Here is a 13,046-nt window from a genome sequence, read left to right as displayed (position 1 = left end):
TCATCCAGAATTAGAATCCCCACAACACACCAGTATGTTTTAGACCTGAGTGCAGCACTGGCACTTGCGTGCAAGAATGCAGGAAGTGCGTTGCTGGAACAAACCAAGGCCACCGACTCCACTCCTTGCAACAATTCAAGAGACGCAAAGTATAGTTTGGTGGAAACTGGCCAGCTGCTCCTCAGGGGACTACCAGCCAAGCTTCCTGCAGTCCTATGCTTAGTATCCATATGTTGTGGAGGGCAGATACTCCTTGAGAGGCTCTTATTCGACCCGCGAGCCAGCCATACACACCGCGTGTCCCAATCAGGGTTGGCGGGTTTTGCCCGTGTCTTCTATAAAGTTTGTATCTCTGGTACCTGGAATTAAATTTTATGGTATACATGGCCCATCCTGACTGACATTTATATCATAAGAACATAAGAAAGGCTATGCTGGATCAGACCATGGCTACTAGTCATGATGCATGCCTATTCTGTCCAGGATCAGAGGAGCATGCCTACTATATGAGGTGCTGTGGAGCACAGGCAGGATAATGCTGTTGCAGTCGCCTTGTTCGGGGGCTTCCTAGAGGCATCTGGTTGGCCGCTGTGTGAATGGACTGCTGGACTTGATGGGCCTTGGTCTGATCCAGCAGGGCTTTTCTTATGTTCTTAACCTAAAACCTGTCGGAAGTCCACATCTGCTGCACACTATGACCCATGCAGATGTGTTCCCACCTTTCCTTCCTGGACATGCAGCCACAGCCGTACACACTCAGATGATGAATCCACTCCTCACATTTCCCCCGGGTTTCCGTGCAATGTATACAAACCCCAAACTGATCTGGAGAATGGAGCCTTGGCTACTCACCGTGAGAGCTCCTTCTCTTCCGAGGCAAAGGGCATCTTTATCTGTGGGTGTTTTCCCTCTCTTTCCAGGGGGCAGGACCAAACTTTACTACCTGTCTCCTTGGCGGGAAGACTGCCCTTAATCTCCAGTTATAGGCTTGCCCAGCTACTTAGAGAAGTGTAAAAACTTTAAACTGGGAACACTGTACAGACAAGGTAAGGTTAGGAAACAGGAACCATAGTGCATTATAACATACATAGACCCTGACTGAACCTGGAAGGTTGACGGGTGAACTGATACTTTAACAGGTATATTGAGGTGATTAACAGGGAAGTGAACCAATAATGTATCCTGGTCCTTCTGTCATCCGTTTTAGCCCAGGTGGGCAAGATGCCCTTCGCCTCGGAAAGAAGGAGCCCTCACGGTGAGTAGCCAAGGCTCCATTCTCCTCCGAGGCAAGGGCATCTTTATCTGAGGGCCGAGCTTTGTAGCGAGCGGGCTGTAATACCGACTGGGACCGGAACCTTGGAAACTTTATAGGATTCCACCAGGCACGTCCTGGGCGGAGGGAACCGGGCGCGCCTGGCGGCGGTGGCCGAGCGGCCTTCCGGCGGCCACAGGAGGCTCCCCCAGGCCCGTCCTGGGCGGAGGGAGCCGGGCGCGCCTGGCGGCGGTGGCCGCGCAGCCTTCCTGTGGCCACAGGAGGCTCCCCCAGGCCCATCCTGGGCGGAGGGAGCTGGGAGCGTCTGGCAGCAGCGGCGGCGCGTTCCGGCAGCCGCAGGAGGCTCCCCCAGGCCCGTCCTGGGTGGAGGGAGCCGGGCGTGCCTGGCGGCGGCGCGGCCTTCCTGCGGCCGCAGGAGGCCCTCACAGGGTGCTCCTGGCCGGGGGAAGCCACGCGGGCCCAGCGGCAATGGCGGCGGCAAGTTCTCCCCTCCTCCCTCCTCTACCGTATTGACCCGCGTATAAGCCGAGGCCGGCTTTTTCAGCCCTTTTTTTGGGCTGAAAAACACGGCTTATACGCGAGTATATACGGTAGGTAAACGAAATAGTAAATTGGTTCTTGTAGGTTATCCGGGCTGTGTGACCGTGGTCTTGGTATTTTCTTTCCTGACGTTTCGCCAGCAGCTGTGGCAGGCATCTTCAGAGGAGTAACACTGAAGGACAGTGTCTGTGTCTCTGTCCTTCAGTGTTACTCCTCTGAAGATGCCTGCCGCTGCTGGCGAAACGTCAGGAAAGAAAATACCAAGACCACGGTCACACAGCCCAGATAACCGACAAGAACCAATGAACTCTGACCGTGAAAGCCTTCGACGAAATAGTAAATGTTTATAAATGTTTGTAATAATATTAGGATTAGAATCTTAAACAAAGGAGATTACAAATAAATGATAAGATTGAGGGAGGTGTAGGGGAAGTTTCTATATTTTATTTTTTGCTGTCTGTATATGGATGTATTTTCAACAATTATTAACTAGAATTTAGACTCTGATGTTCACTTATATTGATTGTTGAATACTCTGATTACTATAGAAAAATATTTTTTTTTATTAAAAATAAAAATAAAACCGGAGCTGAACGAAGTCACTGCTCTCCCATTAAATGCAGGACGGAAACTGGGCAAGCCTGTACCTGGAGATTAAGAGTGGTCTTCCTGCCAAGGAGACAGGAAGTTTGGTCCTGCCCCCTGGAAAGAGCAGGAAAACACCCACAGATAAAGATGCCCTTGCCTCGGAGGAGAACCGGGTTTGATTCCCTGCGCCTTCACATCAGTGGCAGAGGCTAATCTGGGGAACTGGATTTGTTTCCCCACTCCTGCACATGAAGTCAGCTGGGTGACCTTGGGCTAATCACAGCTCTCTTAGAGCTCTCTCTGCCCCACCTACCTCGCACGGTGTCTGTTGTGGGGAGGGGAAGGTGATTGTAAGCTGGTTTGATTCTTCCTTGGGTGGTAGAGAAAGTCGGCATATAAAAACCAACTCTTCTTCTTCCCACATAGCACTCCCATCAGTTCTTTGATCACAGGAAACCTACCCCCACATTCCATCTTACTCTGCACCCCCTTTCTTCCATCATTAAGGCACTGATCTCTCAGACCCATTCCCTCCTCCCTCTCTTTTTCTGTACCCATCTTTCCCCATGGCTGTTTGTTCCTTGACCAGCACAACTCAACCCACAGTTCTGTTTCAAGTCCTAAGAACTCAAGTAGAGCCCCAAGTCAGTCAACCAGCTCCCTGGAGAGCCAAACAAACTAGGTGTAGCGGCCGAGCCCTTTCCCTGATGCTGCCTCGCAGGGCTGGGATTTAGAGGTTGGTTGCCTCTGCAGATGGAAGCGTCCTTCAGTCCCCATGGCTGGTAGCTACGGATAGATTTCTACTCCTGGAATCTGCCTAGCCTCCTTTTAAAGCTATTTATGCTTGTGGCCATCATTAAGGAGAGTTCGTTTTTATACCCCTATTTTCTCTACCTCTAAAGAGTCTCAAAGCGGCTTACAATTGGGCTGAAGCCAGCAGGCTTCATGTGGAGGAGTGGGGAATCAAAACCAGTTCTCCAGATTGGAGTCCACCACTCTTTAACCACTACACCATGCTGGCTCTCCACTGGCAGTGAATTCCACAATTTAATCACTTGTTGAGTAAGGAAACATTTCCATATGTCTGTCCTAAACCTCTCCCCTTGAGAGAGAGAGCCAGCATGGTGTAGTGGTTAAGAGAGGTGGTTTGGAGTGTGGACTCTGATCGGGAGAACCAGGTTTGATTCCCCACTCCTCCACATGAAGCCAGCTGTGTGACCTTGGGTTAGTCATACTCTCTCAGCCTCACCTGCCTCACAGGGTGTTGTGGGGAGGGGAAGGCGATTGTAAGCTGGTTTGATTTTTCCTTAAGTGGTAGAAAAAGTCAGCATATAAAAACTAACTCTTCTTCTTCTTGCAACCAGTATTACAGGAGAAAAAGCTCTACTATTCACTTTCTCCACCTCATGCATAGTTATACAGACTTCTTCCATATCTCTTAGTAGAGTTGAAAGGTTCCCTTCCTCCCCAGCCATTGGCAGGGGATGGGTTACAAGATCCAGGTAGGGAAACTCTTGGAGATTTTGGGGTGGAGCCTGGGGAAAGCAGAGACCACAGTGGGGTATGATGCCAGAGAGTCCACCCCCCAAAGCATCAATTTTTTCCCCAGGGGAACTAGTCTCTGTAGTCATGAGATGAGCTGTAATTCCAGCGGATCCCCCAGATCCCACCCGGAAACTGGCATCCCCACTCCTTACCCACCTAACCCACATTTCTACCCCACAGTGCCTCAAAAGAGCTCACAAGAGCATAAAGGGCTTTCCTTGTCTCCATGTATCCCTAACAACAGCCCTGTCAAGTAAGTTAAGCTGACGCCCCCAGTATCACCCAGCAAACGTAAGGGCAAATGGACAATTTGGACCTAGGTCTCCACACTTCTAGGCCAGCACTCTGACCGCTACACCCAGTGGCAGACTGGCCAGGGTGTCAGCTTGCTCAATGGCAAGTGGGCCCTGTGGGTCCCTGATTAAGTGGGCCCCCTAAAACATTAGACAATATGTTAAAAATGTTAATGACCTTTTAGGAGCTTATAATAAATAATAATGACCTTTTAGTAGCTTATAATATAAAAAATAATTATGAAAAATAATTCTGATTTTGGTTATGTGAGGCTGATGAGTATACTATATAGGCAAACTACTTAAAATATCCACCATTTATTTATTTTTAATTTAAAAATTCAATTATAGCCATCTGTATTTAATGAATGTAAATACAGATTGTTATAATTGAATTTTTAAATTAAAAAAATTAAATAAAAAATTAAATTTTTTTTAAAGTAGTTTGCCTACATAGCATACGCATCAGCCTCACATAACTAACTCTGAAAAAATAATTCTGATTTGGGTTATTATTACCTCCAGCAATATGCGCAATATATGTACATTGTAGTTACTAAAAATATATACATTTATTTCACCAACGTTTTAATTGCACTTTTTTTCCAGTCATGTATTTTTTGAAAATTTTATTTCTTATAAAAAATAAACGATAGCTGTATAGTTGTGGGCTTTGCCTCCTGGCAACCAATATTTTTAGACCCAGTCCGCCACTGGCTACACCATGCTGCCTCCAAACTCCTCCCGCTTCCGCTCCTTCCAACCTTCTGCCAAGTCACTTCCTGAAGTCCTCTCTCCGGTCCACTTTCCCCATCACCGGCCACTACTTCTTCCCCACACCCGTTGTCTCCTCGGTCCTCCTTGCCAACCCGTGCGCTTCCCCATGCCCACCTGGCTTCTCTCGCGACCCCCTCCACGGTCCGCTTGCCCGCCCGCACCTGAGGTTCTCACCGTGGTCCCCACCACCTTACCTGGTCGCCATCCCGACTCCACCTTCGACCGAAACGTGACGCCCGGCCCCGCCCTTATATCACTCCTCGGCGCCCAATCAGAGCCCGCCGCTCTCCTCGCCGCCCTATCCCACAGCGAGAAAGCGCCCGCCCGCGCCGACCAATGAGCTCTCCCGAGCGTCTCGGCCAATGAGAAAATGCCGCCGGCTTTTCCCCGGGGAGGGCAAGAGGGAAGAGCAACCAATCAGGTTTCTAGAGAGGCACGTGAGCGGTCGGGGCGAGGGAGGGAATGCTCGGCCGCCTCACGCGGGATGATGGAAGGGAAGGGGGGGGGAAGATGGCGAGGCGGCGGCCAATCAGCGGCGAGCGTTGGCGAGCCTAACGGCCGCGCTCGTGGCGTCCGTCTAGTTGACGAGCTCGCAGGTCGGGCGGCCAGTCCCACAATGCACTGGGCCACAGTGCGGTGGCGCTGCTGTGGTTGTTACCCAGAATGCTCTGGGCGGAAACTCTGGTTCTCTTCGGTGTGTGTATGAACAGAACAACATAATGTCAATAAAATAACATAATACGTAAAACAATTTCATACCATTTAATATACTTTTATCCGCAAAGGGCCAAGGGGCGCGAGGCTGTGTCTCCTAGCTAGGAGTGTAGACAAGAGCCAGGCTCCAGGAGCACCTTAAGGACTAACCAGATTTCTGGCAGGGTGTGAGCTTTCGTGAGCCACAGCTCACTTCTTCAGGTATCTCCTCACCGTCTCGGCCAAAACCCCTGCGCGAAAGTGCCCGCCCGCGCTGACCAATGAGCTCCCCCGAGCGTCTTGGCCAAAGAGAAAATGCCACTGGCTTTTTCGCGAGGAGGAGAAGGAAAAGCTCATACCCTGCGAGAAATTTGGTTAGTCTTGAAGGTGCTACTGGACTCATGCTCTTTTCTCCCGCTGCAGACACATGACGACCCACTGTGAGCTAGGAGTGTGTTCTTGATGTTTTTCAAGATGTGGCCGTTCTGGGGATCCTCTCGAAGAACTATGGCACGTGGCTGCAATCCGTTCCAGCTCTGGGTTAGGAAATTCCTGGAGATTTGGGTGGTGGAGTCTGAAGAGGTCGGGGTTTGGGGACAGGAGGGACCTCCATGGGGTATAATGCATGGGTTGCCAATCTTCAGATGGTGGCTGGCGATCTCCCACTATTACAACTGCTCTCCAGGCGACAGATCAGTTCACCTGGAGAAAATGGCCACTTTGGAAGGTGGACTCTATGGCATTAGAACATAAGAAAATCCCTGCTGGATGAGACCAAGGTGCATCAGATCCAGCAGTCTGTTCACACAGTGGCCAACCAGGTGCCTGTAGGAAGCCCACAAGCAAGACATAAGGACATTTAAAAAAGCCATGCTGAATCAGACCCAGGCCCATCAAGTCCACCAGTCTGTCCACACAGTGGCCAGCCAGGTGCCTCTAAGAAGCCCACAAACAAGCCATAAGAACATAAAAAAGCCTCGCTAGATCAGACCCAGGCCCATCGAGTCCAGCAGTCTGTTCACACAGTGGCCAACCAGGTGCCTCCAGGAAGCCCCCAAATAAGACTGCAGCAGCATTATCCTAATATAATAGGTGGGACTTCAATGGGACTTCATTATGCTACATTGAAGTCCTGCCCCTCCCCAAACCCCGCCTTCCTCAGGCCCCACCCCCCAAATCTCCAGGTATTTCCCAGCCTGGAGCAGGCAACCCTAATAATGCCATAGAGCCCACCTTCCAAAGTGGCTATTTTCTCCAGGTGAACTGATCTCTGCCACCGCCCGTAGGTTGGCAACCCTACCCAGGATTCCTCACTGGCACTGTGCTTGCAAAGGCAAGCAGGATTCTGGTCCCTTGGGTGCTATTTCATGCTGTAGCTCCAAGCATCAGTCGAGACACACGTTTTTATGGCGATCGATCGCTTTTATTCTTTTCCCTGGCACATTTTTTAAATGCTTTCCTGCTCCTCCGAAGATGGCAGAAAGGGATCAAGAGGTTATTACACACCAGCAGTTTCGATAACACAGAAAAGCAGCATCCAAACAGGGGAGGGCGCATGTGCTGGGAAAAGATATGTGAAACATCTTCTCTGGCCTCCTATTTCCCATAGAAGGAGCTTACGTTTTGGTCCGTGCACTGTGAAGGCAGAGGAAGGGGTTATACGTCTCCTCTGTACCTGGATCTTAGGGTTGCCAACTCCAGGCTGGGAAATTCTCACAGATTTTTGGGTGGAGCTTGGAGAGGGGAGGGAGCTCAGCAGGAACGTGATGCCCTAGAATCTACCCTCCAAAAACTGCCATTTTCTCCAGGTGAACTGATCTCAGTGGTCCGGAGATCACCTGTAATTCTGGGAGATCCCCACGCCCCATCTGGACATTGGCAACCCTCTGTAGAGCCTAGGGTTGCCAGCTCCTGGTTGGGAAATACCTGGAGATTCTGGGGGTGGAGCTGAAGGAGGGTGGGGTTTGGGGAGGAGAGGGTCTTCAATTGGGTATAATACCATACAGTGCCATCCTAAAGAGAGTTATTCCACTCTTAAGCCTTTTCTTTTCAATGGGCTTAGACTCAAGTAACTCTGCTAGGATTACACGGATATCCATCTTCTAAAGTGACCATTTTCTCCAGGGGAACTGATCTCTGTTGCCTAGAGATCAGCTGTAATCTCAGGAGATAGCCAGCCCTCTCCTGGAGGCTGGCAACCCTAAGTGGAGCTCCTAGTAGCTACTGGAGTTATAGTCAAAATAATTGCATTAGGTTTACTCGAACAACACTCTGTTGGCTTGTAGCTCATGCTTATATTTATTTATTTATTTAAAACATTTCTTAGCCGCCGTTCTTCCTTGCAGAACTCAAGGCAGCTGATAATACAATATAAATATAATATGCTTTTCTATCCTCTGAGATAAAGGGATGCGCAAATCGAAGGAAGGGTAGGAAAGCAGCAGCCATAGTGGAGATCATTAGCTCCATCTGTTTTGTGGTCCCGCTCGACTTCTCCATTCAATGTGGGTGGAGGAGTTCTATGTACCCATTCCTTTGCACAAAGATGTCCCACCCCTTGAGCAAATGAGACAGATTCCAGAGGGGCCGCCCCCCAAACCAACCAACGGTCTTGTGATACCTTGAAGACTACAAATTTATTGTGCACTATAACGAGCTAGTCTTTAATACCAGCTGGTCTTTGACGCCACAAGACTCTTGGTTCTTTTGCACGTCGGTAAAGAAGCTCTGCGGGCGCACTGAAGTTTCGACAGTTGGGAGAGGAGATAATTTGGGAGTAGGGCTGCCAGGTCCCTCTTCGCCACCGGCAGGAAGTTTTTGGGGCGGAGCCTGAGGAAGACGGGGTTTGGGGAGGGAGGGACTTCAATGCCATAAAGTCCAATTGCGAAAGTGGCCATTTTCTCAAGGGGAACTGATCTCTATCGGCTGGAGATCAGTTGCAATAGCAGGAGATCTCCTGCCACCACCTGGAGGTTGGCAACTCTATTTGGGAGGGGGACGTGTATATGGCAAACCCTGCTCCTCCGTACCATATTTATTTAGCCATGATGGGCCCTTGTAGAATCCCCTGCTGGCGCAGCCTGATAACCTATGTGCCATTATGGCTTACGAGCATAAAGATATACAGTGACAACATACATTAGAAAATTCATGTGCTATCGTTTCTGTTAGATATCATGCAAGAAAAGCTCTCTTTCTTCATCCTTATTCCTGCCCTGCCGACAGAAAGTGGGTTAGGGAGACAAGCCCCGCTCGAGCGAGGACGAGAAATAGCAAGAAGAAGATGTAAAGAAGAATCATTCTAAATATAAGGCCTAGAGGTGGCCTGATCTTATGCACGATGACTCATGGTGACCCCGTAGGGTTTTCCAGGCCAGAGACATTAGGAGGTGGTCTGCCATTGCCTGCCTGCGCCTCATGCCCTTGGTGGTCTCCCATCCAAATACTAGCCATGGCCAAACCCTGCTTAGCTTCTGAGATCTGATGAGATCAGGCTAGCCTGGGGCTTTCCAGGTCAGGGTTACAGCACCCGGTATTCCCAGGCACGCTTACTGATAAATAAATTAATCCCATTCACTCTGATCCATAATTACATTCGTTTACAGTTAAACAGCCATATTCTCTCAGGAATGTTCCCCACCTCTTTCCCATTACCCTCTTTCTCATGGGTTCCCCCCCACCCCGCAACTAGGTTTCATACAAATTTCTTATGAAAAATATTTCAGAAATAATAATGTTTGGAAGCTTTTTGTTCTTTTGGTCAGAGATCTGCAAGAAATTGAGCAGAAGCTTGGCTGAAAAGTAGTTTTTCAAAGATGCAAGAAAAAGAGACAAATGTTTGTGCGGTACAGCTAGGGTTGCCAGGTCCCTCTCTGCCACCAGCGGGAGGCTTTTGGGGTGGAGCCTGAGGAGGGCAGGGTTTGGGGAGGGGAGGGACTTCAATGCCATAGAGTCCAATTGCCAAAGCAGGATATAATGCCATACAGCCCACCCTCCAAAGCATCCATTTCCTCCAGGGGAACTGAACTCTGTACTTTGGAGATCAGTTGTAACTCCGGGTGGTCTCCAGGCCCCACCTGGAGGCTGGCAACCTCAGGGTCCATCGCTCATGTGGAGGAGCAGGGAATCAAACCCAGTTTTCCACCTTAGAAGAAGTAGAAGATGAGTTGGTTTTTATATGCCGGCTTTCTCTACCAGTTAAGGAAGAATCAAACCAGCATACAATCACCTTCCCTTCCCCTCTCCACAACAGACACCCTGTGAGGGAGGTGGGGCTGAGAGAGTGCAACTAGCTCAAGGTCACCCAGCTGGCTTCATGTGGAGGAGTGGGGAAACAAATCCAGTTCACCAGATTAGCCTCCGCCTCCGCCGCTCATGTGGGGGAGTGGGGAATCAAACCCGGTTCTCCAGATCAAAGTCCACCGCTCCAAAGCACCGTTCTTAACCAGTACGCCACGCTGGCTCAAAGAATACTCCTCTCTTCTGGAAGTCTGTTGCCTGGCTTCTGTTTTGGTCTGGGTGCCATTCTTGTCGATTCTCTTGCTTCCTCTCCATTTCTGCTCAGGTTGCACGCTCTTACCGTGTGCCTGCCCAAGAAATGGCGGCAAAGCTTCAGCAGCTTCCTGATGTTGAAAACCCCCAGGACTTGGGAAACGATGCCCCTGTTTAATATAGCCTACATTACAGGCATCTGCCCCTTTTGTGCTATGTTATCTCCTAGTGCAGGGTCCCCAACACAGTGCCCCCAGGCATAGGGCTGCCAAGTGCCAGGTGGTGGCAGGTAAACTACCGCCAATCCACCAGGCTGCCCGCCGACCAGCTGAGGGCCGGTGGGCATCCCGTGCACGAGCGCACATGTGACGTGCCTACGTCAGTTCGGGGTTTACCCTGAAGCGACGTGGACGCTCTAGCAAATTCAGCTGAAACTCTTTCCATAGAGTTTCGGTCGAGATTGAGAGAGTGTCCCCATCACTTCCGAGTAAACCGGAAGTGATGTAGGTGCGACTGACCGACGGGACCTGGTAAGCCTACCCAGGCATCACAGTACCTGCTGACACCTTTCCAGGGACCCGCTGACTGCTTTTAGAAAGTGGGCAGGGCTAGGTGGGGCTTTTTGCCCAGCAGGGTGTCTGATTGCCTCTGTTGGTTAAAAGGCATCCTGTTAAACCGAGCTTTTGCCTGAAATGTCGAAGAGTTACTATTACAGTTATATATAACCTTAATCCCTGACATTTTGTGGTTGGCGCCGCCTCCTGCGGCAGCCGTTTTGTGATTGGCTCCACCTACTGCGGCAGCCATTTTGTGATTGGCTCCACCTACTGCGGCAGCCATTTTGTGATTGGCTCCACCTCCTGCGGCCGCCATTTTGTGATTGGCTCCACCTACTGCGGCCGCCATTTTGTGATTGGCTCCACCTACTGCGGCAGCCATTTTGTGGTTGTGCCCACTGCCCTGGGCCAGAATTCCAAAGGTGGCTGCAGGCCCAAAACGGTCAGGGACCCCCGACCTAGTATTTCACTCACAGTGTGTCACATACTAGGAAGTCCAAAGTCCTTCCTGACGACTGGCCGTTCAATGTCACACGCGGACTGCGTTCTGCTCACGATGCCCTATTTCCTCTCAGCTGACTCGGTCGCATTTGTGAACTCTTCCCCATTTCTGTTCTCCCCCTTGAGATGAACCTGTCGATCAGGTGCTCGTTCGGAAATCAAAGTTATTCAGACCGGACCTTCCGTCAAAACGCGTAGGGTTATTGGGACGAGGAAGTCAGACCCACCGGCTCCCAGGGTGTGACGGCAAAGAGACAACTCCGCGGTTACCGAGACGCTTGCGACGGGGCGGACGTGCCCGGAAGGCTGTTGCGTTTTGGCAGATGTAGACAGCTGTTTTGGCAACCGGCCTGAGGAATAAGGCAGGGGTTCGGTCCGCCCCGTCCTCCACAGAGGGGTCCAGCGGCCAGAAGCAATCACCCACGTCGGTTTGATTCCACAATAGAGCTGGTTTCGGTTAGCAGTAAGGGTTGGGGAGATATGGAGTTACATGCATTCAGGCATCACATACATGATCCGAAAGGAGAGCTAGCTGTAAACACGGAGGTATTGTGTTCAGTTTTGGGCACCACAATTTAAGAAGGGTGTAGACAAGCTGGAATGTGTCCAGAGGAGGGCAGCAAAGATGGGGAGGGGTCTGGAGACCAAGCCCTATGAGGAAAGGTTGAAGGGAGCTGGATACGGTTAGCCTGGAGAGGAGAAGACTGAGAGGGGATATGAGAACCATCTTCAAGTACTTGAAGGGCTGTCATACAGGATGGTGCCGAGTTGTTTTCTGTTGCCCCAGAAGGTCGGATCAGAACCAACAGGTTGAAATTAAATCAAGACTTTCCGTCTAGACATTAGGAAGAATTTTCTAACAGTTAGAGCAGTTCCTCAGTGGAACAGGCTTCCATGGGAGGTAGTGGGCTCTCCTTCCCTGGAGGTTTTTAAGAAGAGGCTAGATGGCCATCTGTCAGCAATACTGATTCTATGACCTTAGGCAGTTCATGAGAGGGAGGGCATCTTGGCCATCTTCTGGGCATGGAGTAGGGATCACTGGGGGTGTGGGGGGAGGTGGTTGTGAATTTCCTGCATTGTGCAGGGGGTTGGACTAGATGACCCTGGTGATCCCTTCCAACTCTATGATTTTACGATTCTAAGTGGAATTCTTTTACAGTTTGAAAAACCTTTTGCTTTTCCTTATGCAAAACTGTGAATTTTTTTGGGTTCTTTTTCCAAACCTTGAATAAATTTGTTAGGAGTGCTACTGGCAAGACTAAATTGCTTTTTGGGGGTGGGTGGGGGTAGAGGGAGTCCCAGAAGAGCGCACTCCTCAAGAAGTCCTGGGGGGAAGTAATACAGAATGGATGATTCTTTTGCAGTCATCGATCCAGCAGCAAAGCCGTCGACTTTCCCTAACGACGAGCCATTCCGGAAGGGAAGAGGGTCGTTCACGGTGCCATGGAACAGTGGCATTAGAGACGTTTTCACGCATGCTAAATAATGCACTTTAAATCAACTTTCAATGCACTTTAATGATTGTTGGCAAGTGGATTTTGACGTTTTGGAGAGTAAAATCCAGCTGCAACGTGCATTGAAAGTGGATTGAAAGTGCATTATTTGGCATGTGTGAAAGTACAGGAAGATTTGCAGGTGGGGCTTTTGGGTTGGAGAGTGACGAGAACGTTGCTTTGTTCAGCTGAGCGCAATTCATCCAAAGTCAAGCGTGAGTTGGGTGGAGAGATCATCGGGGGCTCACCGGGATTATCATTTAACAGGAAAGAGAACCGAGCAAAAATTAGTTTG

Source organism: Euleptes europaea, chromosome 7, assembly GCF_029931775.1.
Source record: "Euleptes europaea isolate rEulEur1 chromosome 7, rEulEur1.hap1, whole genome shotgun sequence".
NCBI classification, from domain to species: domain Eukaryota; kingdom Metazoa; phylum Chordata; class Lepidosauria; order Squamata; family Sphaerodactylidae; genus Euleptes; species Euleptes europaea.
The sequence above is the reverse complement of the archived record's forward strand: the minus strand, read 5'-3'. Positions refer to the sequence as shown.